Genomic DNA, 15,438 nt, shown 5'->3' with positions numbered 1-15,438 from the left:
ACCAACAATGGGAAGATCCATGCTGAAATCCAAAAAACAACCTCATATGTATTAGCCTTAAAACCAAATCAAATCTAAACTAAACAAAACAACAACAGCAAAACTAGGAATTAATTAATTTAAGTAAAATGTGAAGGACCTCTACTGTGAAAACTTCAAAACTCTAAAAAGGGAAATTAAGGAGACTCAAGGAAATGGAAAATCTTTTAATGCTCCTGGTTGGAAGAATTTACATGATGAAACTGCAATGCGGCCCCCCAAAAATTGACAATGAAATACTCATCAAAATCCCAACTATATTCTTCAATACAGTAGAGAAAGCAACCCAAATTTAATATGGAATTACTAAATTATAGGTGAAACAGAAGGCTTAGAAATGAATTCATGGGCCTATCATGATCACACACAGACACACACACACACACACACACACACACACACACACACACACACACACACACACACACACACACAGTGGAATTCTACTCACCCATCAGAAATGATGACTTTTCACCAGTCTTAAGGAAAATGAAAGGCTTGGTAAAATTATACTAAGAGCAAAGAGAACAGAATGCAGACTCAGAGCAATATAGGTTTCATGGATTCATTCATTTTTGTTAGCTAGAAGGTGCCCACAAATCTACAAGTAAACAAGACTGATTCTACCTCGTCCCAGTAAGAATGGCCATTATCAAGAAAACTAACAATAGCAAATGCTGACATGGATGTAGCCAATTGGGATCTCTATTACACTGTTGGTGGGAAATTAAACTTGTTCATCCACCGTGGAATGCAGTACGGAGTTTCCTGAAAAGACTAAATATAGATCTCCCTGAAGACCCAGTAATTCCCCTCATCAGCAGTAATTCAATAAATAACAAGCAAGCTCACATGAAAGCTATCAGCATAACCATGTTCAGGGCCCAGGCCCAGTGTTCAAGGACTGGAAAAAAAGTTACCACTTCTGGTATTTGTTTTTAAAAATATGAACTTTTGACATAAGAAACCAGATCATTCTATTTGCAGTAGCTAGGATAGGACTTAAATGTTGTGGGTGATAAAATGGCTTCTTTGTTGAATGTTAGGAAAAGATGTAGGCAGTCCAAGAAAAGGGATATTTTTTTTGTTGTTGGTTGAGGGGCTTGAAGTCTGGGCTTGGGCACTGTCCCTGAGCTCTTCAACTCAAGGTGAGTTCTCTACCTCTTGAGCCACAGTGCAACTTCTGGTTTTCCTGTGGTTAAATGGAGATAAGAGTCTCTGGGACTTTCCTGTCTAGGGGGCTTTGAACTGCAGTCCTTAGATCTCAACTTCCTGAGTAGCTAGGATTACAGTTGTGAGCCACTGGCACTAGGCTAAAAATGGGGGGATTTTAGAAAAGAAAGTCCACCTCTTTACCTGTGTCTAAACCTCAGATATCACTATTAGAACACTTCATCCTCAACTCATTTCACCAGACATTTGTAAATTTTCTCTTTCCCTTTATGTAGGAATAATGCAGTCAGTATCAACTCAGCTGTGGGACTGGATCAATTGTATGTTAATTGCTAGCACCTAAATCAAGAACTGTTACATCAAAACAAATGAACCCCTCACTTGGAATAATTGTATTCTTTTTATTACAAATCTGTGCTTTATCAATTCCTAAGGTGATATTGGACATCCTAACAGGGTGTTGATATTTTCTTTCTCTTCAGCAATTGTCCTTCTCCCACATGTGTTCAAATATTTAAGATTTCAAAGATTTCCATTGATAATTCATTAAGCTGACCTCTAAGATAATGTGCAATTCTTGAATTTGGTCTGCTGTCTTGTTCTTACATGCACAGGCTTTCTATTATTTATTTGTTCTACAAGGAATTCTACTTTCCAATCTTCATGTGATCAATTTTAGTCCCTTTCATCAGTCTTTCTGACTCTCTCTCAGGAGTCTCATTTGAGTCTGTCTCATAAAAAATGTATTAGTTATCAGCTAAATGACTCTCAATTTCTGTTTCTGGCCTGATTTCATGTAGGCTGTGATAGCAGCCCTGACTGGCTGTGCTTACTGCAGTGTTTTTTGTTTGTTTTGTTTCTGGTTTTGTTTTGTTTTGTTTTAGAGGTCTAGGATTACTATTCAAGGTAGTAGCTTTTCTGGGTCCCTGTGATCCCCTGGCCTAGAGTCAATGGTGTTAAGATGATTGATGATTGTAGAATACACTTTGAATTATTACATTAATTCACGGAATTAAAAAAGTAATAATATATTATTTGTTTAAATTCTCCTTCTCAATTTTACAATTCATGATATATATTAGTAAAATTAGGTTCACATTCTTCTTTTCTATAGCTGCTAAAAGTAAAATTATATATTAAACATTCAACATTAAGAAATCAATAATAAGTAACCTATTATTAAAATGATATAATACTAAACTGTGATTTGAATTATAGTTCTAACAAATTGTGATGTAAACAACAATTAATAGAATTATGGGTAATATTTTTTAAACTTACCAGCTTTTTATTTGTTTCCTGATTGTCTCATTTGTAATTTTTGGTCCAAGCCATCTCTTCATCCTTATTGTTTAGTTTTCTATTTTATCTCTACTGGTTTGTATTTTGTTTTCCCTTTTTAGTGACTGACATGAGGCTGAAAATCTGTATGCTAGTTAATTACTTCCTATGTTAAAGTAAAATTATTGTTCTCCACAGCTGTTCTACTATTTGTATAGTATTTTCCCCAGTCCCATATCCTGTATTGCTGTTCTCATTTATTTTATTGTATTTTTATTGTGAAAATACCATACAGAGGGGTTACAATTACATGGGCAAAATAATGAATACATTTCTTATTAAGCATTTTTGTCTCCTCCTTTGTTTCCCCTTCCCATAGCTTCTTTACTTTACTTTTTATTTAAATTTTACTGTCAAGGTAATGTACAGAGGGGTTATACTTACATAAGTAAGGTAATGAATTCATTTCTTTTCTAATTTGTTATCCCTTCCCCCATTTTTCTCCCTCTTCTCTCCCAACAGCCCCTCCAGATTATTTCCAACATATTTTCTTCTGTGTATCACTGTTGCATAGGTTCCCCCTTTGTCCTTTGCCTAGACATTTTTTCCCTTTCCCTACCCTAGTTCAGATTAACATATTTACAATAACCAGGGTATCAAAATCAAATACTGTGACTACAGGGGATACACCATAGTTGGGGAAAACACAAAAGGATAGAAAGAAATCACACAATACATTAAGAACAAAAACAACAAAGAACATGTCTTGGAGTTCATTTCACTTAGAATCACCTTATACGATCATATGTACATAACTATAGGGCTATTCTGCTCATCTACTAAGATTATCCTTGATGTACACAATAATGCTCCCCTATTAATCAGTAATCCCACTGCTGGGCATTTAACCAGGTGGCCACAAGCAAGACCACACTAAAGTTACCAGCAAAATTATGTTTATCACAGTATTATTTACCATAGCTAAGATATGGAATCCATCCAGATGCCCCTCAGTAGATGAATGGATCAAGAAAATGAGACACACACACACACACACACACACACACACATGGAATACTATGCTTTCATCAGAAAGAACGATACCACCTCATTTGTAAGGAAATGGAAGTTCTTGGAAAAAATTATATTAAGTGAAGTAAGCCAGACTTAAAGAAACATAGGTCCTACGGTTTCCCTTATTTGTAATAATTAGTTTACACCAAGGATAATCTCATGTCCTATGTTGAGCATACAACATTATTGCTATATTGTTTGTTATTATTTCTGCAAACAGGCAGGTATATTTAAAGAATTATGCTCATCTTATCCATTACTGGAGGAAGAGCATCCAAAAGAGCAACCCCTACTAGGAAGAACAACTCCTACTTATTTAGCTTCATTCCTACGTAAGGCCAGTGTTGTCCCCTGTATCCTCATGCTGGACATTACAACTCTATACCGGTTCATCCTGTATATCTACTATCTTCTACATTGTGACCTAAATGCCCCAGCAATTCCACTTTGCTTTACTTTTCAAAAAATTTCACTCTTAATGTTTGAGGTTGGTGTGTGTGTGTGTGTGTGTGTGTTTACAAAAATCAGAAGACAACATTTTTCCTCATTTACAATATATCTTTCAGGTCATTATAAGTTGTGGCTAATGGGAGAAGTCTCTTGCTATTTTAAGGATGAAACAGAAAAATATATTTGTGCATGCACCACAGTTGTTTATTAGTCTGTAGTTGAACACTGAATTTCGATTTATATCTTGGCTGTTGTTGTGAATAAGGTGAATAACAGTGAACTACAGATATATTTATGAGTTACCCAGAGAGAAATAATCACATGATTGGTGGGTCAGGTGATATTTCAACTTTGGATTTCTTTAGAAAACTGCATACTACTTTCTACAAGGAGAGTATTAACCTGTATTTTGACCAAGAGTGTAGAAAATTTCCTTTTCTCCACACTCTCACCAGCCAACCTTATTACCTTTTGAGTTTTTTTAAAGGGCATGTTTTTAATGTGTGCAATACCCAAGATGACCTCAGACCCAAATCCTTTTACTCCAACCTCCTAAAAGCTTCGAATTACACGTCTTTACCACCACACCTGGTTCCTTTGATTTTTTTTGATAAGAGTTATAATAGTTATGAAGTAGTATCATAGTAATTTTGAATTGCATTTCTCTAATGACTTTTGTTTACAAAACATTAAGCCAGCATAGAAGTTGTATTAAACACAACTTTGTAAACCCACTGGCGATTTTCAGAGCTTTTTGGTAAACATATCTATTCAGAAATTTTGACAATTTTTAATCAAGTTTCTTGTTAATCTCATCTTTAATCTCTCTGTACAAAATCAATAATTTCAAGGTAGTAGAAAGGAAAAAATAAAGAAACTCCTAACATTTTTCAGTTTTCAATAACATGATATTGCTTAAATCATTTTCTGTTAATGCTTGAGACTATATAACTCAATTTAGTTATACCTTATACAAGGCTATGTATTTTATTTTACGTTGATTTTTCTTTCCAAAGCTTGTTTGACTAATTTCCCTTGGTTCCTTTCTGTCTCATGTAGTTCAGATTTCAAACTGAAGAATAAATGGAAGGAACAAACAAAAAAAAATACAGTTCCTCTCATCTGATGATGCCTCTACAAGAATGAGAAAAGACCTATGATAGAATATCAAAAAGACAATTCATTCTTCTAGGTCTTCTTTATCTTTGTGATGTAACTTAAATGATGTAACTTAAATGGAAGGAAGCAAACCAAAAACTTAGTTCCTCAAATCTGATGATGCCTCTACATGAATGAGAAAAGACCTATGATAGAATATCAAAAAGACAATTCATTCTTCTAGGTCTGCCTTATCTTTGAGATGTAACTTAAATGATGTAAAACACAATATACTGCTCAGATACTTTTGTTTTATCAGTTTTGTACATTTTCATTTGGACTTCATCTCAGTCTACAACATTCCTTCATTATTATGTCCCTTATATTTTTACACTAACAAGGCTTAAGATAACCAGTTTGATTTACAGCATGAGAAGTTATCTACCCGGCTTCCTTGGAAGTAGAGCATGATTAATAGATAACATTGCTCACTACATGTAATGGTTTCTGTAATACTTATGACATTCTATTTAGTATTTAAAAAAAAAACTTCTGGCTAAACTCAAAGCTCATGTATAGAAGTTTATGTTAAGTATTTTACAAGTTTTATTTCTCTTAATTCTTAAGATAACATTTGCTATAATGCTAATGTTATTACTATTTTAGTGTTGGGAAAAATTGTAATTAAAGGCACTAAGTGCATGGCCCAAAGACACACAGTGAGGAAGGAAATGAGTCAAAGTTTCCAAAAGTCTTTCAGCAATACACAAAAGGTAGGTAAATTCTTTCCATTCTCTTACACTCTCAATTCAATATTCATATTGCCCAAGAAATTATAGCATAGCAAATATTGCCCATCGTGATTGTTTTCTATCACATTTTGTCTTCAACACAGACTGTCTTGGTGACATTGGATTATCATGCACAGAGCTGAGCTTCTAAATTGAGGTCCAAAGAGAAACAAATTTCTTCTGTCCCACAGTTCCAGTTTCCTTTTTTAAAAAGTACCAAAACTTTTAAATATCATCACTTACTATCTTTTAAGAATCCAAAAATGAAATAAATTCACATTTAATCAATCCAAAATGTTTTAAAAGTAGGAGATAATTAAACAGGCCCCCATGAAGTAAATTTTCTTCTACTTTTAAAATTATGCTGAAAGCCTTGTATTGGCTAGTCACACCTGTAATCCTATCTACTCGGGATAGCTACTCAGGAGCCTGGGATCTGTGGATAACCATTGGAAGTCAATCAGGGCCAAAAAAAAAAATTCATGAAATTATTTTTCAAAATTTTTAATGAACTAGCAAAGACCCAGGAAAGAAAATGTAGCTCATATAGTACCTCACCAACCTAGAGAAGAAAGGCCTAGCAAGACCTTTAAGCCCTGATTTCAAACTCTGAGCATGCCAACACACATGCATGCACATGCGTTCACGCGCACACATTTTTTCCCTTCCCCTCCCCAAATTAGAGAAGCGTACATACAAGAGGCAGATGCACCAACTTCAAACACAGAGAAAACAAGGGTTATAGCGTGGGGGAGGAACATACAAAGAAACGAAAATTCACATCGCACATTATAAGTACGTTAGAAACAATAGCAAGAAACAAAAAACTACTTGTTTCCCTATCGTGGGGTTCAATTCCCTTAACATTATCATTTCTGTTCATATGCACATAGCTTTTGACCTTGTCTGCTTAACCCAGACATATATTCGTTATTGAAAATAAGGGAAACCATGGGACCTGTTTCTTTGGACTTGGCTTACTTCACTTAATAAATTTTTTTCCAAGTCTTTCCATTTCCTAACAAATGGGGCAATGTCATTCTTTCTGATGGAGGCATAGAATTCCCTTGTGTATATACATCACATTTTCTTGATCCATTCATGTAGTGGGGACAGCTGGTTGGTTCCATATCTTAGCTATGGTAAATAATGCTGCAATAAACATAGTTGTGCTGGTAGTTTTAGTATGGTCTTGTTTGTGATCATTTAGTAAATCCCCAAAAGTGGGACTGCTGGGTCAAAGGGGAGCTTTATGTGGAATCTTTTGAGGAACCTCCATAATGCCTTCCAAAGTGGTTGAACAAGTTTACACTCCCACCAAGAATGTTGTATGGTTCCCTTGTGGCCACATCCCCTCCAGCATCTGTTGTTGTAAAAATATGAAACACACCACGAATTTGCATATCGTCCTTGCGCAAGTGCCATGCTACTCTTCTCTGTATTGTTCCAATGTTAGTGTATGTGTGGCTGAATTGAGCACAGAATATTTTTTATATCAAAAGTGCAATTGTGGGGGCTGAGAAGGTGGCTCAGTGGTAGAGCGCTTGCCTTACATGCATGAGGCCCTGGGTTCGATTCCTCAGCACCACATGAGCAAAAAGAAAAAAGCTGCAAGTGGCGCTGTGGCTCAAGTGGTAGAACGCTAGCCTTGAGCTGAAGAGCTGAGGGACAGCGCCCAGGCCCAGAGTTCAGGCCCCATGAATGGACCCCCCCCAAAAAAAAGTGCAGTTGGATTTTATTAAACTAGACAATTCAACAAAAAGTAAGTTCAAAAGAATTGTCATGAAATTTTAGAACCATATATTTCTTACATAAGCACAAATTTAAGAATAAAGTCAAGATTGACATGTCAAAAACAAAATAATTCCAGATATTTGTTGCTCAAGAAATGTGTAGGAGGGGGATTCAATTATTCTATACAAGGCACCTGTCATAATGAACACTGCACCAAGTGTTAAGGTTTGTTAAAAGTTTTAATGTTTTAAATATATTTAATTTTGGGAATTTGTTTACATATGCCAAAATTAGGACTGTTTGGCAGGTATAAAACTTTTCCATAAAGTATTTAAGATTTATGGTAGCAGACATATACTACTAAGTATGTACATTTCAGAGTTTCGAGAAACTTTATCAATGAGAAGTTGCAAAGTTTTTGTGTAAAGAAGCAGAATGAAGTGTTAACACTTTGTTAACTACACAGGCTGTTAAAACTTTAGGGCTTCCTCAGTTTATAAGTTAACGAGGAAAAATGATGATATAAGCCATAAACAAATAATGAGAAGAGCCATAAATAGTAATCTTAGTGGATAGCTTTAAAGACTATTCATATTCTATAAAACTCTTGATGAACATCACAACCTCAGTCAGTGTTAAATGTACAGGATTATGAGAAAATAGTAAAATCTAATATGTAGTACACTTCAAATAGTGAAAACAGTGATAATATTTTTGTTTTTTATTTTACTAATTATTAACATTTAATTATTGTTTTCTTTATTTGTAGCATTGTTTTACTTGTTGAAATATAGTACAACTTTTTTTGGGGGGTCTGGTCATGGGGCCTGGGCACTGTCCCTCAGCTCTTCAGCTCAAGGCTAGCGCTCTACCATTTGAGCCCCAGCAATAATTCCGGCTTTTTTCTTTTTCCTGAGGAATCTAACCCAGTTCCTTATGCATGCAAGGCAAGCGCTCTACCGCTGAGCCACCTTCCCAGCCCTAGTACAACTTTTTGTAAATCATCATTAGGAGGCACTTTGAGAAGGTTACTTGGATGGTCAAACCAATTTTTATAGGTGCATGTTCATTTAAAAAGAGGAAAATTGAGATCAAAATATTTATTTAAAAAATTATCAAATAGAGTCTGAGTCAGAAGTTTTGATAAATGTCCACACCTAAAATTTTATCCCTAGGCTGAAGCAGCGGTATTACAGAGTTAAGGCCAAAACAGTGACAGACTGTGGGTTGTTCTTTATTTTGATTTTGTTGGTCATGAGGCATGTACTCTTGGGCCTGGGTGTTGTCCCTCAGCTCAAGGCTAGCGCTACCACTTGAACCACTGCACCACTTCCATGTTTTTTTGCTTATGTGGTGCTGAGGAATCAAACCCTGGGGATGATGCATGCAAGACAAGCACTCTACCACTGAGCCACCTTCCCAGAAACTGTGTTTTAAAAAATCATCTAAACAACATTTGCTTTCTGCTTTCGGTAATAGAGTGAGAGATATAAATATATTTTTATATTTTTGTGAATTGTACTTCCAAATTTATACTAACTTCAGCCACTTTATCCTTTTCAAAGTCATAAATATCTCTGAGAGTTTGCTTCAGTGAAGATTGTTTTTTCATTTATAATTTCTTCTGAGTTATTTTTATTTTTATCAAAATAACTTTATATTTCATGTTGATTTGTTATCATATAACAAATACCTTCAAATGTACACATAGAGTCTAAAGATAGCAGTATGAATATTCTCATACAGCTCTTGTTTGTCTGTTATGCACTTCTAGTATTGTGATATTTCCCTCTCTCTTTCACTCTCTCCCATGTCTAAGTACCATGTCTGGTACTTAGAATTTCGGCTTGTCTACTACTATACTTCAGGATCCACTAGTTTTGTGGGAACATGATAGCGACCATCAGTTACCCTTGCATTCTTTAAGAGTTATAAGAGTGACTTGATATTATTCTTTGCCATAATAAATGGCAAAAGAGCAGATCTAGGAATTCCTTTTCACGTTTACTATTATAAATTTTATCTCATAGGAATCATTGGGATGGATAAGATACTGTTAACCTGTGACCTAAAAGTTCTCTTTCTTTTACAAACAACCTTTTTCTTTTATTATCAGTTAGTAACTACACATAATGAAAACAAAGCTAGCCTATGGAAAGTGGACCGAAGTTGCTCACAGGGATGAAAAAAAAAAGGAATGTGGGAAGTGTGTACAAAGGATGCCCATCATAGAACACAGATCTTAGGAGCAATTTATCATGTACACTTTGTGAGAAAGACAATGTGCTGTGAACTATAGGTTAAATCACTGAAGAACTGATATATATATGCACATATATTTGTATATGTATATTTATTTATATATGCACACATATGTGTATATGCCCTTATATATGTACACATGTATGTTACTGTACACGCAAATACACACGTACATGTACACATGTATACATGCACACATGGAGAAAGACACATAGATATAGCCAACACAAGTTTCACTAGGTGTTGAATATGCCTCAAATGGAATGCTTGGAACAAAGTATGTTCAAGATGTATTTGTCTCTAAGCGTTTTTTTTACCACTCTCTTATCTCTTAAAACTTGTACATTTAGAGAGATTCCACTTGCAAAATGCAGTACAAGGGATAGCAAATCACTCAGAAAACTCAGTAAGTAAAGTTCATATGGTGTTTCCTTGCTCCCCACAGAATGCTTGCTCTTGTAGAAACTCTCAACAATCAAAGTAGAAGGAGAATGCCCTGGTAAAGAATAAAGTTATAAGGCTTTAAATGGCATCCTTACTTGAGCTTTTTCCAAGGACTGGATTCTACACATACATTTAACCAACTCATGTGAAAAGTCTTATGTGAGAAATGCTGACTAAGGTCTTGCTGATTTCCTGGCCAAGAAAATAAGAAAAAAAGAAAATATTTTTAATGTTTTAAAGTTTGAGAATAATTTGTAACCTGTCAATAAATGTGTAGAACACAATTATACCAAGTAACAAAAAATGATGGTGTTTCATTTATGTGCTCTTGGCCTTGATGAGTGATTTTAGGTGTGTCTACACAAGTAGAATCAGCATAAATCAAGCTAGCACTTCTTCATTTAAGATATAAGGAAAGGATACAGGTTGACCCATTCTAACAATGAGGTGTACAAGACAGTCTATCAAGGGGTGGGGGGTGAATGGGGAAGTTGGGGAGGAGTGAAGGAATGGTATGGTAGAGGAAAAACAAATGAGGGGGTAACAATGCTCAATAAGAAATATACTCATTACCTTACTTAGGTAACTGTAACTCCTCTGTACAGTATATTTACAATAAAAAATATATATTAAAAAGATACAAGGAAAACTTCTGTACTTATAGGAAGTTGTATTTATCACTCAATATCAGTAAGGTATTGGTTTTAGGACCAAAGGTATATGAAAACTTTGGATACTCAAATTCTCTACGTAAACACAGTATATTATTCACTTTAGAATCTGCCCACAAGCTAGTGCAGAGTAATTGCTATGAAAATTTTTACTGCATTCTAGGTTTGAAATGAAACATAAAAATATATGCAATATCAACAGATACAAATTTTTTCAGATAAATGTTGTTTGCAGTTTGTGGATGGAATTAGGAGAGCAATTTTGAAAAGCACACATTTCATCACCAAGACCGGTCTGCAAATTTTAACAAGGAGCTAATACAGCATCATTGAATAGTATGGAACTCCAAGGAGAAATACTTGAATTGAGACATTATCAGAAAAGGTAACCACAGGGCCTGGGAAGGTGGCTCAGTGCTAGAGTGCTTGCCTTGCAATGCATGAGGCCCTGGGTTCGATTCCTCAGCACCACATAAGCAAAAAAAAAAAAAAAAAGCCGGAAGTGCCGCTGTGGCTCAAGTGGTAAAGCTCTAGCCATGAGCTGAAGAGCTGAGAGACAGCGCCCAGGCCCAGAGTTCAGGCCCCACAACCGGACTCAAAAAAAAAAAAGAAAAAGAAAGAAAGAAGGAAAGAAAGAAAGAAAGAAAGAAAGAAAGAAAGAAAGAAAGAAAGAAAGAAAGAAAGAAAGAAAGAAAGAAAGAAAGAAAGAAAGAAAGAAGGAAAGAAGGAAAGAAGGAAAGAAGGAAAGAAAGAAAGAAAGAAAGAAAGAAAGAAAGAAAGAAAGAAAGAAAGAAAGAAAGAAAGGAAGGAAGAAAGGAAGGAAGGAAGGAAGGAAGGAAGAAAGGAAGGAAGAAAGAAAGAAAGGAAGGAAGAAAGAAAGAAAGAAAGAAAGAAAGAAAGAAAGAAAGAAAGAAAGAAAGAAAGAAAGAAAGAAAGAAAGAAAGAAAGAAAGAAAATGTTACCACACAAGGACTTTTTAGAAATGCAGCTGCTAGATTTTCATGGAGAGCTTTCATAACACTTTGTGAAGCACAAATCAGAACCTCACTGATGGATTTCCCTCTCCTTCCTGTTATGGTTAGTCATTATCAATCAACATATAGCTAGTCTTGAATAATCCTCTAATAACAAAATGTTGATGGAGTGTTTATATGCAGAAAACCTGGGAAGGCTAACTTTTTCCAATTAGGACATTCTGTATTCTATGACCCAGCAGACAGTAAACTAAGTAAGCATCCATTTACAGCCTTCTGAATAATTCTGATTCTGCCCACATCAGTTATCTATCCATACCTGTGCCCGAGCGAGAGGATTTTAAAAGAATTTAGTGATTTACAATTTAAACTTAAATATGGAATGAAATTAGTTCCAATGCATTACATTAGGATATTTAGAAACAACTGGGAAACCTAAAGGTCTATTGTTGGGTCTTCGTCCGTCTTTGGACAGACGGGGTCCAAGGAGAGGTAAATGCGAAGTGAAGTGCGGCTGCTCGCCTGTTCCCCAGCCTCCCTTAGCCCAGTAGCCCAGGAGACAATCAGACTCAGCTGGGAGTCAAACCAAGCAGGAACTCGTTTATTAACAAGGAGCATCCCCTTTTTAAAGCAAAAGACTGCGTGGGAGGAGAGGAAATGGAACCAACCAATCACTGAAAGGCCACACCTTATCATGCACCTAAGCTTCCATGAGATGTTTACACACTGAACCTAAACAAATCCAGCTCTGCCCACTCAACTTCCTCTCAGGGCCATCTTTGCTATCCCCCACAGTCTATAAGATTTATTTTTATTTAAAGTGAAGGAATATTGGAATTTGGTTCTCTACAGTTTAAGAAATTTGCAGCAGACTTGATACTTATTTAATTTTGTATATTGAAAGGAACAAAAGCCTGAACAATATGTCAATACTATCCTCTTATTTATCTATAAAGGTTTATGATTCTGGTCTCTTAATATTAAAACTTCAAAAAATTATCTTTAGCAAGTTGTGCAAAGGGGTTTCACTTCATCATGTCAGTGTTGAATAGAGTGTATGTGCATTTCAATGTTCAGTGCATCTGGATCATTGTCAAACTTTCCATTTTTCTTCCTTCCCTTACCCCAACCCCACCTATCCCTTCAAGTTTCCTACTTATATTCTCACATATGTACATTGAGTGTTATAACTGTATTAGTCCACCATTTCCCTCTCCATCCTTCTGCCCTACTTCCTGTAAGCCTAGATCCCCTTTTAAGACTTGTTTCAACTTCATGGTATTTTGTTAAATATCTCTACCTTTGGCATTTGGCTATGGGCTTGCCACATCCTCTCTTCCTTGTTTGACCACATAAATGAGTATATTTCTCCACATTTCTAATCTCTGAATGGCTGACATAGGTCTATTTTACTATTCACCTTCTGTCCTAAATTTAGAATTGCACCTTCAGGGCCATCCTAGAGACCTTTATTCTTCTCTACACACTGAAGATGGAAAGGAAATAATTTCCATGCTCTCAGCATTATGCTATCCAATATGAATTTCCATCACTTATCACTTCAGCAGTCGATGTTTAGGGACAATCTTCAATTTCTGATGATAAGAGCACGAGTCAGTTTTAATTATGCAGATTCCACTATGTAGTGAGTCCTGTAGTCTTCTAAATTTTCAATAAATTTCGAGTAACTTTTTATTAATAATTTAAAAAGTTTTATTTCAGTATTTGAAATGCTGCCCCAATTATTTAAAAAGTTTCACAATAAGCTAGACTGAACTTTCCCCCCATTTTCCCCACTAGTTCAAGTTAAGTCTCCTTTGGCTTTATTGTTTGAGAGGCCAAGGGATGAGGGTAAACAGAGAGATGATCATTACTCAGATATCTCCTTCCTCTTCTGGTTCTGCTATTCTTGTTGAGAGGAAGACTGTAGCAGGGAACAAGAGTGATGCTTGACTTCACCATACAAGGGACCATTCCTGGCATGTCAATTATTGTTTCTCAGAATAACTTAAACTTCTTACTCTTGCCTTCTCTGTAACAGTAACCTAACTGTGGCTTCCTTGGTGCGGGAGGAAGCACACTAACAGGTTACTAGCTGTAAACTGGTATTTTATATCTCAGCTTACTACCAAAAATATAAAGCTTTGGCTACATAAATGTAAAGGTACTGATTGTCCAACAATACCTTAGTGAGCAGTAGACAATTCTACCCAGCTACCCTCTCCTCTCATATCCTCTCTTTCACTCCCCTCCATTCATTTACCCATCCCTTCTTTCTTTGTCTCTCTCCTCCATATTAATCTCTAACTTCTCTCTTTTTCTTTTCCAGTAGCAAGTGATTTGGTTTATCAGACAACACATACACAATTGAACAAATATTTATTTCTCCTCTTTTTGTGATTATTTATTCTTAAGAAGTGAGTTCTAGCACAGCACCAGTGGCTTACACCTAGATACTCAGTAGGTTCAAACTTGACAATTGCAATTCCAAGCTATTTTAAGTAGATAAACCTAAGAGATTCTTTTCTGCACTTCTGGTAAAACGAAGACGTGAAGTTATAGCTCAGGTGGTATAGAGCAAACATTGAGAATTAAAGCCCAGATAGAGCTCAAGGCCAGGAGTTCAAACCCCATTGCCAGCACAATATTTAAAATAAAACAAAACTGAGTCCTTTGTCTTAGAAGGAATATTTCTCCAAATATTCATACCCAGGGCAATTCTCAAGGTCCAATACTCTTTGTAAGGCTCTTTCACATCTTAAACCGATGCCTCTGCTTGATTCACATTATGAAAAATATGAGTCACAATTCACATTAAAAAGTATGTGCATTGCTGAACAGTTCTTCACATTTTTAATGTAAAGAAAGCATGACAGGAATTCACCTCACTTGGGAGTTAGGTTTGATTCACCGACAGACTTTTGCAAGTAAATGAAGGTCTGTTTACATGTAAAGAAGTCTATACAGATGGTTTTCTAGGAGAGAAAACAAGGTAGCTATTGTCCAAGTTTGAATCAGAGTAAGTTTATTCCTATGATATGGTAAAGAGAAGCTCATCTCATAGAACACTATGCAGACAGTAATTTCAAAAGGATTAAAAACCCATGTCTATGTTGTGAACAGCCAAGTTTTCACAAACATGAAACAGTTTCCTGAGCCATAAAAATATAAGTTAGAGCAAAGGGAACTATGTTAAATATAGTTAATGACTAAGTGACATGTGTAATCACAACTAAACTATAAATTTTTCATCATGTCCCTAACAAGATCGCTAAGATAGGCCTGCCTAAATCTGTCATAGAGGACTGGGTTCATGCAATTATCAGTTTTGTTTAGGGTGCAATATCTTCTACAGTTGCTTGGGTTGCAAACCGCTCACACCACATGCAGTCTCTGGAAAAACGTGCTGTCTTGCTAGGCACCTAAGGGATTTTTGTGCCACTGTGA

General features: G+C 35.7%; 1 non-coding gene across 1 annotated transcript; it reads right to left on the bottom strand.

The window, feature by feature from the left end:
* Positions 1 to 7,279: 7,279 nt before the first annotated feature.
* On the bottom strand, positions 7,280 to 7,386 carry LOC122121655. Its single transcript, XR_006149998.1, has one exon. It is a non-coding gene; the product is annotated as a U6 spliceosomal RNA (small nuclear RNA).
* Positions 7,387 to 15,438: the final 8,052 nt, after the last annotated feature.

This window comes from Dipodomys spectabilis, unplaced genomic scaffold (genome assembly GCF_019054845.1).
Source record: "Dipodomys spectabilis isolate Male_0828 unplaced genomic scaffold, ASM1905484v1 ptg000192l, whole genome shotgun sequence".
Classification (NCBI taxonomy): Eukaryota; Metazoa; Chordata; class Mammalia; order Rodentia; family Heteromyidae; genus Dipodomys; species Dipodomys spectabilis.
Note: the sequence above shows the minus strand (reverse complement) of the source record. Positions and strands in the feature narration are given on the sequence as shown.